At 40.2% G+C, this 12742-nt stretch overlaps 1 long non-coding RNA gene across 3 annotated transcripts in view; it reads left to right on the forward strand.

The window, feature by feature from the left end:
* LOC120322963 overlaps window positions 1-12742 on the forward strand; it is a 33946-nt gene that overhangs the window by 15125 nt on the left and 6079 nt on the right. For 2 of the 3 annotated variants that reach the window (XR_005562960.1, XR_005562959.1), the window contains one exon: window positions 9815-9962. The exons of the other annotated variant lie outside the window; for it this stretch is intronic. This is a non-coding gene — a long non-coding RNA (uncharacterized LOC120322963). The remainder of the gene's footprint in view (window positions 1-9814; window positions 9963-12742) is intronic. 3 annotated transcript variants of the gene reach the window in all.

Below are 12742 nucleotides of genomic sequence, written 5' to 3' on the forward strand. Positions count from 1 at the left end.
ACATGTTTTTTCAGATGTAGATTTTTTTTTATTATTATTTTATTAGAGAGAGGATTATATTTGCCACATAGTAAGAGGGAAATGTGGCTTGGGTTTATGTAACTGTGTTTGAAGAACGTGGAAGAAAATGACACAGAGAGATATACTGCACTTTTCTCTCAGCTGGATGAATACATTCTTATCACTGCTTTGTGCGTTAAGCTGATGTGTCCACTGACATGATGTGACTCCAGTTGGGCAGGATGAGCTGATCTGAGTATCTGGGCAGGCCTGGGCTCTTCTCACAGACTGTGCAGTTCACAGCATGTGCTTTGAAGGAAGTTACTCTGCTTGTTTCAAGAACAAAGTACAGAACTGTGTAGGTCATTCCTGCACCCTCCCCTCCTCTTTGTTGGTAAAATAGTTCAGAACAAATTTACCTTTTTTTGTGTATTTCTTTTGACTAACACATACCTCATAAGCTTAAGTCAAAACTTTCCCAGGGAGTTCAAATATATCCTTTGATACAGACTAGATTGCTATTGCTTTTTTATTGTTAGGAACATTTGGCTATTAAATATTTGGATTACATGAGCACAGCCAGCTACAGCTATATTCCGCTTGCTTTCTTTACCTGTTCCTGTATCTCCCCAGGCAGTGATACACATGAGCAATCTTTCTGTTACTTAGTATTAAAAGGCAGAGATTCTGTAACGGACTTTGATAATTCATCATAGAATTTCAATTTCTCTAAATATGATTACATACAAAAATTTTAAAAAATAGTAGATACCAAATCAGTCATCTACTAACTAAATGTTTAAAAATATTTTAATGAAAATTTAGTTTTCAGTGAGCCGCAGAATTTGTTACTGAAAATGCACACTGTTTGTGTATCTCTTGCCTGTTAATCACAGGAGTTGCTCAGTCAAATTGGAAGACAGTCGGTGGAGGAGAAACATCTGGGTAGTTGAATGCATGGGAAATCTTACATAGCAGTGGGAGTACGTGGAAGAAGACCAAAAGACAGAGATCATCAAATGTGCACATGCCAATAACAAGGCAAATAAAATAGACAGTGTCAGTGAGTCACAAATCAATTGGCTTGGTTGCATTTTCCTTCCTCAGCTCCTTTCGCACCGTAATACGAACTACAATATTCCCTGTTTCCAGACTCCTATCGCAGCACCGCTATCTCCTCTCTTCCATGTCCCATACTGAGTGCAAAGCTTAGCAGAAGCTGTGAGCAGCTGCCTCACAGAAAGGCAAGCTGATCAACACCATCTTGTTGCTGGGGAGGCAACAGCCTCATTCTCCAGCTGAGTTCAGAGGCCTTTTTCTTGTTTTGTTGTTATATTCTCATTATTTATGCTTGTATTTGAAGATCTGTATTTTCTGGTGGAAAAAAGATGGAGTGTGTGCAGCCCAAGAAGCATAGAGAAGGGAAGTTGGTTGATAATTGCTGTGAGTGCTTTACGGTTTTGGTCACATTCAGAACTTAACTGATTAATTGTCTAATTTTTTGACGTAAGCTAAGTCTATAAGACTGTGTAGGGTTTTGCATTAGTTTAACTCACTAGTTTTTGTGTACTGTTAGCTATTTGAAAGAAATAATTTGGTGTAATAAAAGCAACATAAGCCTGCAGTGCAGGTGCAGTAATTTTAGTGAATTTATTAAAAATAAATTTATTAAATACTTCTATCAGCTTAATGATTAAACTTAAAAAATGACACCCAATCCAACAAAGAGTTGTTAAAATTATATATGGAAAGACAAAAATCCTTTTAATAGCATATTTTAGGTAACTGAAGGTTGCACAAAGAGGAAGTGACATTACTTGAGCTCAGAGGTTCAGCCCAGCTACAGTCTTACATGAACGCCATATCAATTTACAGTGAGTAATTCTAGATTAGAAAACAGTGGTGGTGAACTATGCAGTATAACTGAAATATTAAGGGATAACTCCAAAACTAAATATAAACAGGTATGAAATTCTACCTTAGCTGCCCCTTCACTATTAATTCTGAATGTAATAAAAACATGGAATACTTTTGTGGGTCCTTACACGTGCAGAATGAATGAATTCAATTAAGAATTTTTTCTTAAAGAGGGTGTTTGTTTTTTGTTGGAGCCCTTTCGAAGTAGAAGGGGAGGTCGCAGCTGTTCTTTTCATTCACATGTAGTCTAGTAAAACAAACAACATATGTATGGGGCACAAGAGTTTAGCACTCAGAACATAGGGATTTATATATGATTTTGAAAACTGTAAATAACAAATTACGCTTAACCTTTATCCTACTGCCCCTCAACCTGATTTGTTAGTACAGATCTGTGTTGGAATTGAGGTTTTCATGTGTTACATTGTTCAGAAAAATAAAAATTCTCTCACAAAATGCAAGATAGCAGGGTCTGCATTTACATTCTCAGCCTTAATTCCAATTGTCATAAATCTTATAGATTTACATAATTACTGCATTTGCATAATCACTTAAGACCTTAATCTGTGCTCCAATGAAAACAGACCTGAAATGTTTTTGAAAATCACACTTAACCACATTTTGTACTGTGAGGATATAGGATTGACCTCAGATATGGGCATATTTCCATTCCCTTAGAGCATGTAGGGTACCTGAGTGAGTTTGGTGGGTTAATACAGTAGCATCTTAATGGTCACAAGCAGCCTGAGGGTGGTCCTTGCTGCCATAATGTATCTGGAATGGATAAGGCTTGGAGAGGAGGATTATACCATGCTTACTTCTGGTCCAAAGGACTTTTGATTCCCTTGCAGTGTAGACACAACTATGGTGGTCTCATTTACTCCCAGAGGTGGCGCTTTCAAATAGTGAGGATTAAAAAACAAACCTCAAGTGCGTCACTCAGTTTCTTACAAGTCAAGTGGGAAGAAAAGCTGAATATTTCACAAATACAAATCAATTCATTCCTCTGTTTATTTTAATTTTTCCTGTTGGAGACAGTGAGCTACAGAAACCCATCAATTTGCACATGATCACAAGGAAATTTGCTTTTGAATCAGGCAGTGAATTTCCCTTTGACTTCCCCAAACCACAGAACCTTACATCTCATTTTACTCTAAAAATTCTGTCAATTCAGGAGAATTGTGCTTGCTAGACTGAAACATTAGAAAGCAGGCAAGCATTTCAGTGCAGAATAGGTCGTTGCTATTGTGTTATATGATAGTATAAATGAATTTCTTGTCAGAAATGAGTAACTCATAGGATATAGGTTAGTTCTTGACACGTCACAAGTCATGACAGAAAGTTGTCATCTGATAGTTTTTGGGTGGCCTCTTTACAGTTAAGTCAGACCCTTAAACCAGTTTCCAGTGGACAAATATCTAAAGCAGAAAAGTCATCATGATTGTTAGCAATCTTCTTATATGGCTTCATGTCAATAGTGTGAGAATGTGGCATTACTCTCTGTGCCAGGAAGAAATTAAATTATGGCACTTGATAAAATCTTTTTTTGTGTTGTGCTTAGTCTGCAGAATATCTCTTTAAAAGATTTCAGCAGATACTCCTCTTCAAAACACAGATAGGAAATCAAAAACTGTTGAAGGCATCTTCTCAAAATAGAGTTGTCCTGAATGGACATCTTCACAGCACAAGTAGATAAGACAATTATTTCCTTGTTCCAGGGACAGCTGTTTCCTTTTATTCTTTCCTGTCAGTCCTTCTAATTCCCAGATTACTTGGAAAAATCAAGTAAGACTCAGCAAAAGTAACCTTTTTAATCACTACTTGCCGAAAGAGTCCTGTTTTCCAGATATCCTGAATAGATTGACTGCAGAACTGATGCAGGACTTCCAGCATTTGGAACCAGCAAACAAAGGATTGGTTTGGTATCTGAACTTAAAGTGGTTCCCTCTCAGCCAGCATTCTGGGTGGCTTTTAAGAATAGGAAGTGCCACTTTTCACTCAGTCTTGCAGAATGGTAAGAAGACGTCATTGAGGTAAATCTAATTGGCAAAGAAAATGAGATTTTCCTCCTAGACCCATGAAGTATCTTGAGTACATTTAAGGAATTGCTGTGTGACACTTTAAACTATCTTCTGGCTTTGGAGCAATGGTCAGTCCTGAAAAGCTGAAAGAAGTTGAACCTGCAGCAATCTATATCCATTGACTTCACCCACCTCACTGGATTCTTCCAGTGTCTTGAAGTGTCCAGCCAAGGTAAATACGCTAGATTTACCTCAGATTGGAACCTGTGTCTGGACCCATCAGCTCCCAGAAGTCCCTATCCTTGACAAAAATTTTATGCCTTTGATGACTTTTGTCAGGTAGGATAATCTTCTGAAGGCCATTGCTCTAGTGACAAGAGAGATGGGAAAGTACAGCTGATCCCTCCCCTCTGAATGGATACAGAACACTTAATGGAATCCTTCAGTTTCTGCCGATGGTGGTTACGGAGCTCCATCTAAACTAGAAAATTTGTCTTTTTGTATTCTGTTATCAAACCACATGCTATTGGAAACAGTCATCTCTCCACACTTGAGATGTAACAGCTGCCCTGTTAACGACAAAAAGTGAAGTATTTTAAGATATTCACTTGACTTTTCCAACCTAATTATATTGCAGACTGCAAGTCTGTTTTAAGATTGTTATGGCAATTCCAGGTAAACCGTTAGATCATACTCTGTCAGAGCAGCATCTGTGCTGACAATTTCAGCAAGAAAATTATTTATCTTAGACATCTACAGAGCATCATCCTGAAGCTCTGTCTTCCCAATTCAACAGATGTTACATATATTAATAACTCTTGATGAGTTACAACGTAAAGTGTTGTTACAACGTAAAGTGTTGTTACAACTGCAACTTCTCAAGAATCTCAGTCTGCCATGAAAGAAACTAGTGATTGTTGTTGCGTATGCTGCAGTGGAAATACAGATATATACTGCATGTGGATAACTGCTAGGAGGAAAACAAAAAATGATTTACCCATAAGTAGCGATCAGTGCTAGATGTGCACATATCCCACACAGCCCCCATTCTCTTTTCGTTGCACTTCTGCACCCTTGGGATTCTCATACCCATAAGGTGCACTGAGTGTGCTATTGCCCAGATTAAAATCTCAAGGTGCCTTAAGGCTTACATGTGCTATATAGCTATATCAGGCCTTGCAGTCCCACAAACAAATGTGCAAATCCACCAGATAGGCATGTATCTCATTGAACTCCTAGTACCATACTGTAAGTAACTTTTCATTCAATGAGATGAATGAAAAGCTTTCCTATAGGTTCTTTTTGTAGTGAAAGTAGCATTAGCAGATAGCATAAGCATGTTCAGTCATACAGAGGATAAAGTAATTTTCAAATGCACACACAGAGTGTGTGAGTACCTGAACAAACCACATTTGAAATAGTGTGAGTTACTACTTTTTAGATATTGTCCTAAAACTCCAAATTTTAAAACATATAATGGAGTGCGACACCAATAAATAGCTTGTTTTAAAACTATATCCGCACAGTGAGTGTGCAATTCTACTGTTATGAGTAATATTTAAGAACACAATCAAAATTACCAACAAATATTACCAGGCAAACAGTTATAAGACAATGGTAAGCCATCATCCCTAAAAGCAAAAGTACAGAGCAATCCACAAGGAAATAAAAATTGGCAAGAGCGCATGAACATTTGCTCTTGAAGAATTCTGTACATTTCCGAATCACAGCCAAGCAAAACACAGGTAGACATCTGTCTGCAATCTGCATAGTTGCAGGATGTGTCTTCTGCCAATTCATCCCTTAAATAATGAGCATTTCTGTGCAATCATATTATTGTCGTACCTTATATACAGTGGCTTAAACTTTTCAATATCTCATAAATAACAACAGTAAACTAAACTGGGGATTAGTTAGTGTGAAGCTTGATAGGAAAATAAGGATTCAGGAGACTATACCAAAAAAAAAAAAAAAAAAAGACTGGGAAAATGAAAGACGAGCAGAAGTGGAACAAAATAATAAACTCTGAGGGAAAAGTCAATGCCAGTAAATGTAATATCCTACTCTCAAGAAAAAAAAAAAAAGAAGAGTGAAGCACAGATGGAAACAGGAGGGCATGTTCATCCAAACCCATTATAGGAAGGCAAGACAATTGTTCTGCTTTTGTTCTTTACCATGTTTTAATACTATTGCATAAAGTCATGCATTGTAACTGTTGAGGGAAAGGTATACCTAGAATTTACAAGCAAGCACATGCCATAGGACGAGTCATGAACCACACAGGTAGGAAATGGTCATCATTTCTAGAGAATTCATAGGCCTTCTGAAAGCCAGGGATCAAAATCAGACTGGGTCCCCCAGTTTAGTTAAATATGGCACAACTATTACCAGCAGATTTGTTTTCTTGTGAATCAAACTCCGGTCTTACCTTTACCCTTTTGTCTCAGTGGAAAATCAGCGAGTACATATGAACACAGAATTATTTTCTTTTCCATAATGATCGAACCCAAATGTTATTTTACCTTTGCCAGCTTTGTGTAGGGTGATGTGCCATCTTGCATATTTATTTTCCTGGAGTGATTCCCAGAAGTATGCTATGCTTTTTCTTGCTCATGTCTTACTAACTTTATTTATGAGTTGTGTACACCAGGTTTTCAGTCCCTGGGGACAGGCCTACACAGGAAATCTATGGACAGCATTTGATACATACAAGTATGAGACCAGTAAAAAAGCAGCTGCTGAATGGTACTCCAAATTGATTCACAATTTCAGACTAGATTGTGGCTAGGTTAGCATCCGTAGTTTAAACCACAAATACCTGTATCTGTTTTGTCATGTAGGAGGAAGACTCCTTTGTCAATTGGAAACAACTGAAATTGCAAATTTTTGCTTGGTTTACATATTTAAAATTCCACTGTTCTCTGATGACAGAGTCTAATAGCAGTATTGTTACTGTTATTGATTCTTACTGATTGCATACAAAGCATGCTCTAAAGATACCTTTACTCCTCCATGTTAGATGCATGAATTCCCTTTGGCTGTAAAGTAAATCAAGATAAGGCCCTCTTTCTCATGTGCCATCCCAATTGATGAGAGCTGATAGGTATATTATCCCTTCAATTACACCTGTGCAATCCCATTAATTGGAAAATAACACGACCTGGGGAGACTTAATGGCTAGTAATGGTATAGGAAAGCTGATATACAAAGGTTTTGATGTACATTTTAAACTGCAGTTGTGTTTGCAGGTTGGCTGTTTGAAAAAAACCCCAAACAGTTTTTACCATCCCCTAGAACTTCTGTGAGGTGACATAATTGCTGGAGCATTCCTCAAAACAGAACTGATGGATAAGAATTCTGATGGGTCAAGCCAGGGAGCAAAGCATCCTGCCACCTCTCTGATGTTCTAATTCATCTGACAAGTCAGTTTGGTATTCATGAATGTGTTCTACATCTGGAAAACGTTCCTCCCTAGGTCTCTTTACAACATCTGCAGTAGGTGTGATGAGGCTGTCAACTCATGTAGCCTGTTAAAATGTTGGTATTGTACTTCAAGGATGCTCCTAGGCTTGCCTCTAGGCCAGCTCTAGTGTCAGTGCAAACTGCAGCCTCTCACTTCAAGGTCATCTGCGTGCCTGTGCATATCCAAGTGTTTGGTAGTTGGTAGTCAGCGAGGTGGTTTAACACTCTGCTCAGTACAATGGAGGGGTGATGTGGGGCTGCTCTTCTGCACGAGAAGCAGGTGGAGTGAGGAGCCCAGTTCGATGCCAACCACAACCAAGACCATTCTCCGAAGTGCTGTGCCAAAGCAGCCTTTCTAGTGATGGTGCACAAGTGATTGCACTTCTGTGCCAGCTGGGCACTCTTGCCTTGTGCGTACTGGCTGCTGAGCAGGAGGGAAATGCGAGGGCTGTAAGTGTGGTGGAGGAATTAGCAGTGCCAGTTTCTTCCACTGTGCGTCATTGACAGCTGTCAGACCTACTGGTGACATGCAGGACAGAACTGCTGAGGTGACATGCTGTTTACCACCCTTTACCCTCTTGTTTCTACTGACATCTGAACTCCCAAAGCAATTCCTTTTAAGGCCATTCACCCAGTGACACTAAAGAGCTGATTACTCAGTGGGATGATATGGAGTGAGGTAGCCTGAGGACAGGCATTATTACTGTGGGCTGGCTTTGCAGCTTCTGCCATCTCTGCTACCACTCTTGTAAAGTCTGGGATCTGAACTTGGGGACAACCAGCCAGTAAGTAGCTTAAAGGAATGGGATTGTTCATGCCCTCACCACCCCTTTATTGAATTAAGGGTCCCAAGTAAAACCAATTACCTTACTCAGAGCCTAGCACTCGCATATCTTTCTACAAGCTCCCTGACAGCAGGACCATGCCCAGCTGAAACAGTTGCCTCCTCCACCCTGACACCTCAAAGACCCAGCAGAGCTCCAAATCCTCTTCTCTGTAGCACAGTCCTGACAAATATTTTAATTGGGTATTGGATGAGACCAGTGTGCACATCCTGGTGCAAACAGCCATTGCCCGTGGTTGCAGGAGCACGTGGGTATTGCTAGTCAAGGAAAAGAGGCTATTGGGGTCTTTGCTTCATCTCAGTCACTGGACCTGAAGAAGACTTTCTTAAAGGCACCCCATCTGTCACACATGCTGCAACTGACACCTGAGTTAGGGATTTATGTAATTTATTATTGTAATTTATGATGAGTGACAAGGCAGGGACAGGTACATACATCCCATGCTTCATGCCAGAGCCAGGATGCCTTTTGTGGAGACACTGTAGCTTATTAGGCAGAAACAACTTAGTAGGGGGGGGGAAGAGGAGAGGCTGTGCTGCCAAGGAGGAGGAACAACAAGCTGCTAACTGGGGGTGAGGGGAGAACAGAGCAGATGCCGATATATTATCCTGGTCATTGGTCCTACAGGTATTGGGCTGGCAAAAACTGCAAGGGATGCACTTGGACATTTCCTGCCATTTTTAAATAAACCAAATTAGCATGTGTTACTTGTGAGTTTATGCTCAGTGCTTGTTTAGTTGGGTTTTTCTTTTCATATAGGATCATAGAATGGTTGGGGTTGGAAGGAACCTTAAAGATCATCTAGTTCCAACACGGGCATGTTTGTTTGTGTTATTTTGTTTTCTTTAATAAGAAAGAAATCACTCAGAAGCTTGACTAGGCTTGCTCACATGTAGTTACATTTAGCTGTAATCTGCCTGGTCAGTTGTAGGAGAAAAATAGCACTAGTTTGAACTGGATTGAGTAGCAACAAGCCTTTAATTTGGGGCAGCAGAGAGAAAATTGTATAACACTGTTGTGCTGTCCTGAGTGGGAGAACAATCCAGTGAATTGCATGATTTTTCCGTCTTTGTAATCAGTTTGTTATGCATAGAGCAGTGCCGTGGGATTCAGCATTTTATCTGCTGGGCTTTCCCTGGCAGCATCTGAAGACGTTCATTATAAGTGTTTATCACATGATCCACTTAATCAAACCACTGAAACTTGGAGAATAAGTCATTTTTACAAGACCCTTCAGAGCTGCCTTATAAGCTACTTACTGATATACTCTTCCTTGGTGAGTGTACAATGAGTTTCCTTGTATCCCGGTCTATGATACAGGAAGTTCATTATCCCCAGTCCGAATTCAGACATAAAGAAAGGAAGCAGGTCTTACAAAGAAGTGACAGATAATTTGCAAAGGATTTCAGTTAGCCACTCAAATTGCAGATAGAGTCAGACTGTAAGCTCTTCATAAGAACAGCCTTCTGGTATTCAGCATTAGGCATGAGGCAGCTATCTACATAGCTGTTTCTAATGTTGTAAAACACAGACAACACATGAAAAAATATTTTCTTCTTTTGATTACAGGTCTCCTAGTGGAAGCATGTGAGAAAAAAGAGAAATCGGAACTGAAACCATGTTTTTGGTGGGGTGATAGCACTGCATGATAGTCAGAGCTGATAACTGAGCTGATGCAAAATGCCTTGAAAGCCTGCTAAATCCAGCTTGCACTAAGGTATTGAGACACTGAGACTTGTCTGACAAGCTCAGAGCTTGCAGACATGCTGTTTGCAACCTGTGTTTGTACACTGTACGTTTGGTAGGATAAAGTGCATTTCCCTGTTATGTACCTAAGAAATGTTCTGGCTGTTGGGAGCAGGTAGGTTGGGGCATTAATTTTACTGAGCTCTGTCACACGCAATGTGACACCAGATTTTCTGGCACTCACTGTATTTTTTTCACCAATGCTGTTTCACAGGTAGTGTCTCATAAAGGCTTGTCTTCTTGCTACCTGCTGAAGACAAGTTTGGATATCACCACAGATGTAGGCTTTGGGCCAGTCTTAGTGTAGAAATGCCCTGGATAATTTTCCAAAGCACCACCCTACCATTGTCTCCATATGATAGCACTGCTCAGCTACACCTCTTCTTTTACCTCCCAAACTCTTCACAAAATGTGAAGGCAGTACAGGCAGTACACAGACCCAATACTGATTTTGTGTAGGGTTGCACAGGCTGAGTCTGATGTGGGCCTCCAGATTAACATTTTTTTTTGATATTGAAAATTGCCCTTAGGGCAAAGAGCATTGGGCAGTTCAAAACAAGCTACTCTGTAAGACATCAAAACCAGGGAAGTGTGCAGAACTGAGAAATATGGGCAACAGAAAAACCCTATGCTTGTTTGATGGGGATGATGCATTTTCTCTAGTATAGCTCCAGTAAAGCAAGTCACAAAATTGACACCATTGTCTGGGCACTGCTTTGAGGGAACAGTGAAACCTGTCTCTCCACTGCTGATGTCCATGCAGCCCAGAGCTTTAAAATTCAACCTGTTAATTTCTCCTGGGAGTAATTAACTCCAGCCTGGAGTGAGCAGAGTCTTGACTACATCAGTCAACAGATGTGAGGATTTGAGATGTGCCGTTTTCATTCACTGTGTTAGAGGAAACCTCTTTGTTTTCCATGTACTGTGTACCTGTCTGTCTTGTCTTGATACAGCTGTCGGTCTCTTGACTGCTGATATACTGATATATCAAATTGTCATTAGTATGGCTGTGTCCTCAGGAGGGACTGTGATGCTTTAGAAGGTTGGTTTCCAACTAGTAAGTTAAAAAGCCTGGAGGAAAATACTGGTTTTCTATCTTTTCGCTCTTCATTTTAAAAATAGTAAATGCTAAATTATTTTACCTCTTTTAAAATAAAGCATAGCACCAAAAGAGATGAATCTATGCTAGCTTACTAGTTTTGCTACTTCAGTCAGTTTTATTACAGTATGATTCCTTGCTTCTTTTCTCACTTCTTTATTATACTCTGTCTTCTGAGTTGCTGTTGTGCCTATTTAAAGAGCCCCCCTTCATCTTTCTTTTGGGACAGTCTTACTACTGGCTTTTTGCTGTTTCAGCCTCTACACAGCTGGTGCTTCAAGAAAAAACTGTATCTTGTAAGGCTGGGAGAAGAATGGACCCATAAAAAGAAATATTTTTTTGTATGTGTGTAGTTCTTTAATTAGTAAGTCTTCAACAACCTTACCTAAAGCAGCTATTTGCTATGTCTCAGCTTCTTAGGTAAGGAGACCGGAGCAGAGTGAGTGGGTAACTTTCTGCTGTCTGCAGCAATGCAGTAGTAAGGTGGAGAATAAAACTTCTGTTTTCCAAATGTTCCATGGCTCTGTGCATGGGGAAGGCCAGGACTGAGCATCTGGAATCATTGCTGGCAGGGATATTTTTAGTCTGCTGTAAAGAGAAATGGTCAGTTGTCCACTGCGTGCTGTTTGTTTGGCATTCAGGAACCATTAGTGCCTGTATTATGCTGAGGCTGGATCTCAGTGTCTCTGTACAGCCTGGTAGGAGGGAAGATTTGGGAGAAAGACTCTGGCAGGTGCATCTGGCTGTGTGCATTTGCACATGTGTGGGGTGCACACAACACCCACTGAGAATGGATACTACCAGATACTAACCAGACTGGGTTTGGTCAGTGCCAAGCTGGGCTAAATTCTCTCTCCCAGCTTAAAGATGAAAGATTCTTTAATGCACTCACCACTCCTGGGCCATTCCACTCAATCCCCAATAATGTTATCTGTTTAGAAGTCTTTCTCACTGAATTTCTTCTTTTGAAGACTGCAGGGTTTTTAAGAATGGACTGCAGCACCTGCTCCTTGCTGGAAGTCCTGAGGCTGGCACTTGCAGTGCCTAACATGCCAGTCACAAAGCATCACATTTACCAGACTTTCACTGGGTGTAGCTAATGAAAAACAGAACAGATGTTGTAAGGACTGTCAGCCTAAGTAAAGGAGGGTAGCTTTGAATAAAGCCTCCAAGATAGTATTTCCAGAATATACTTCTTTAGAAAAAAAAAGTGGAAAATCCAAAGAATGAAATTCAGCCAGAATGAGCTCACTGAAGGTGGTGCTGGTCCTGATTTTTTTTTAATCAATTTTATTTATTTTAGTAGTTGGTTTTTCGTCTAGTGTCTGCCATTACAGTACCTTTTTCTGCAGCCCCAGAAAACCCACATTTTTGTGGTGTTTTGGAGCTTTCCCACAGCATATATTTCCCCATTCTTAGAAGGCCAGTATGAATCAAACAGAGAGGACTTCACCTGCCCAACCAGCAACTAGGTATGGAGAAGTTGCCTACACCCTGGCAGATGCCTCTTCCTTCACAGTCAGCCTTGCAGAGATTTACATCCACTGGTTTCATCCATGTATCACCTGAGATTCTCTGGATCTGTCCATTAGCTCCATGGACTTGGTGGCTGCAGAGGTTGCTGCGAAGCTCCCCTTACCCAAGGGTTAGGT

This window comes from Pipra filicauda, unplaced genomic scaffold (assembly GCF_003945595.2).
Source record: "Pipra filicauda isolate LSUMZ 115617 unplaced genomic scaffold, ASM394559v2 scaffold176_size3548034_pilon, whole genome shotgun sequence".
Lineage (NCBI taxonomy): Eukaryota > Metazoa > Chordata > Aves > Passeriformes > Pipridae > Pipra > Pipra filicauda.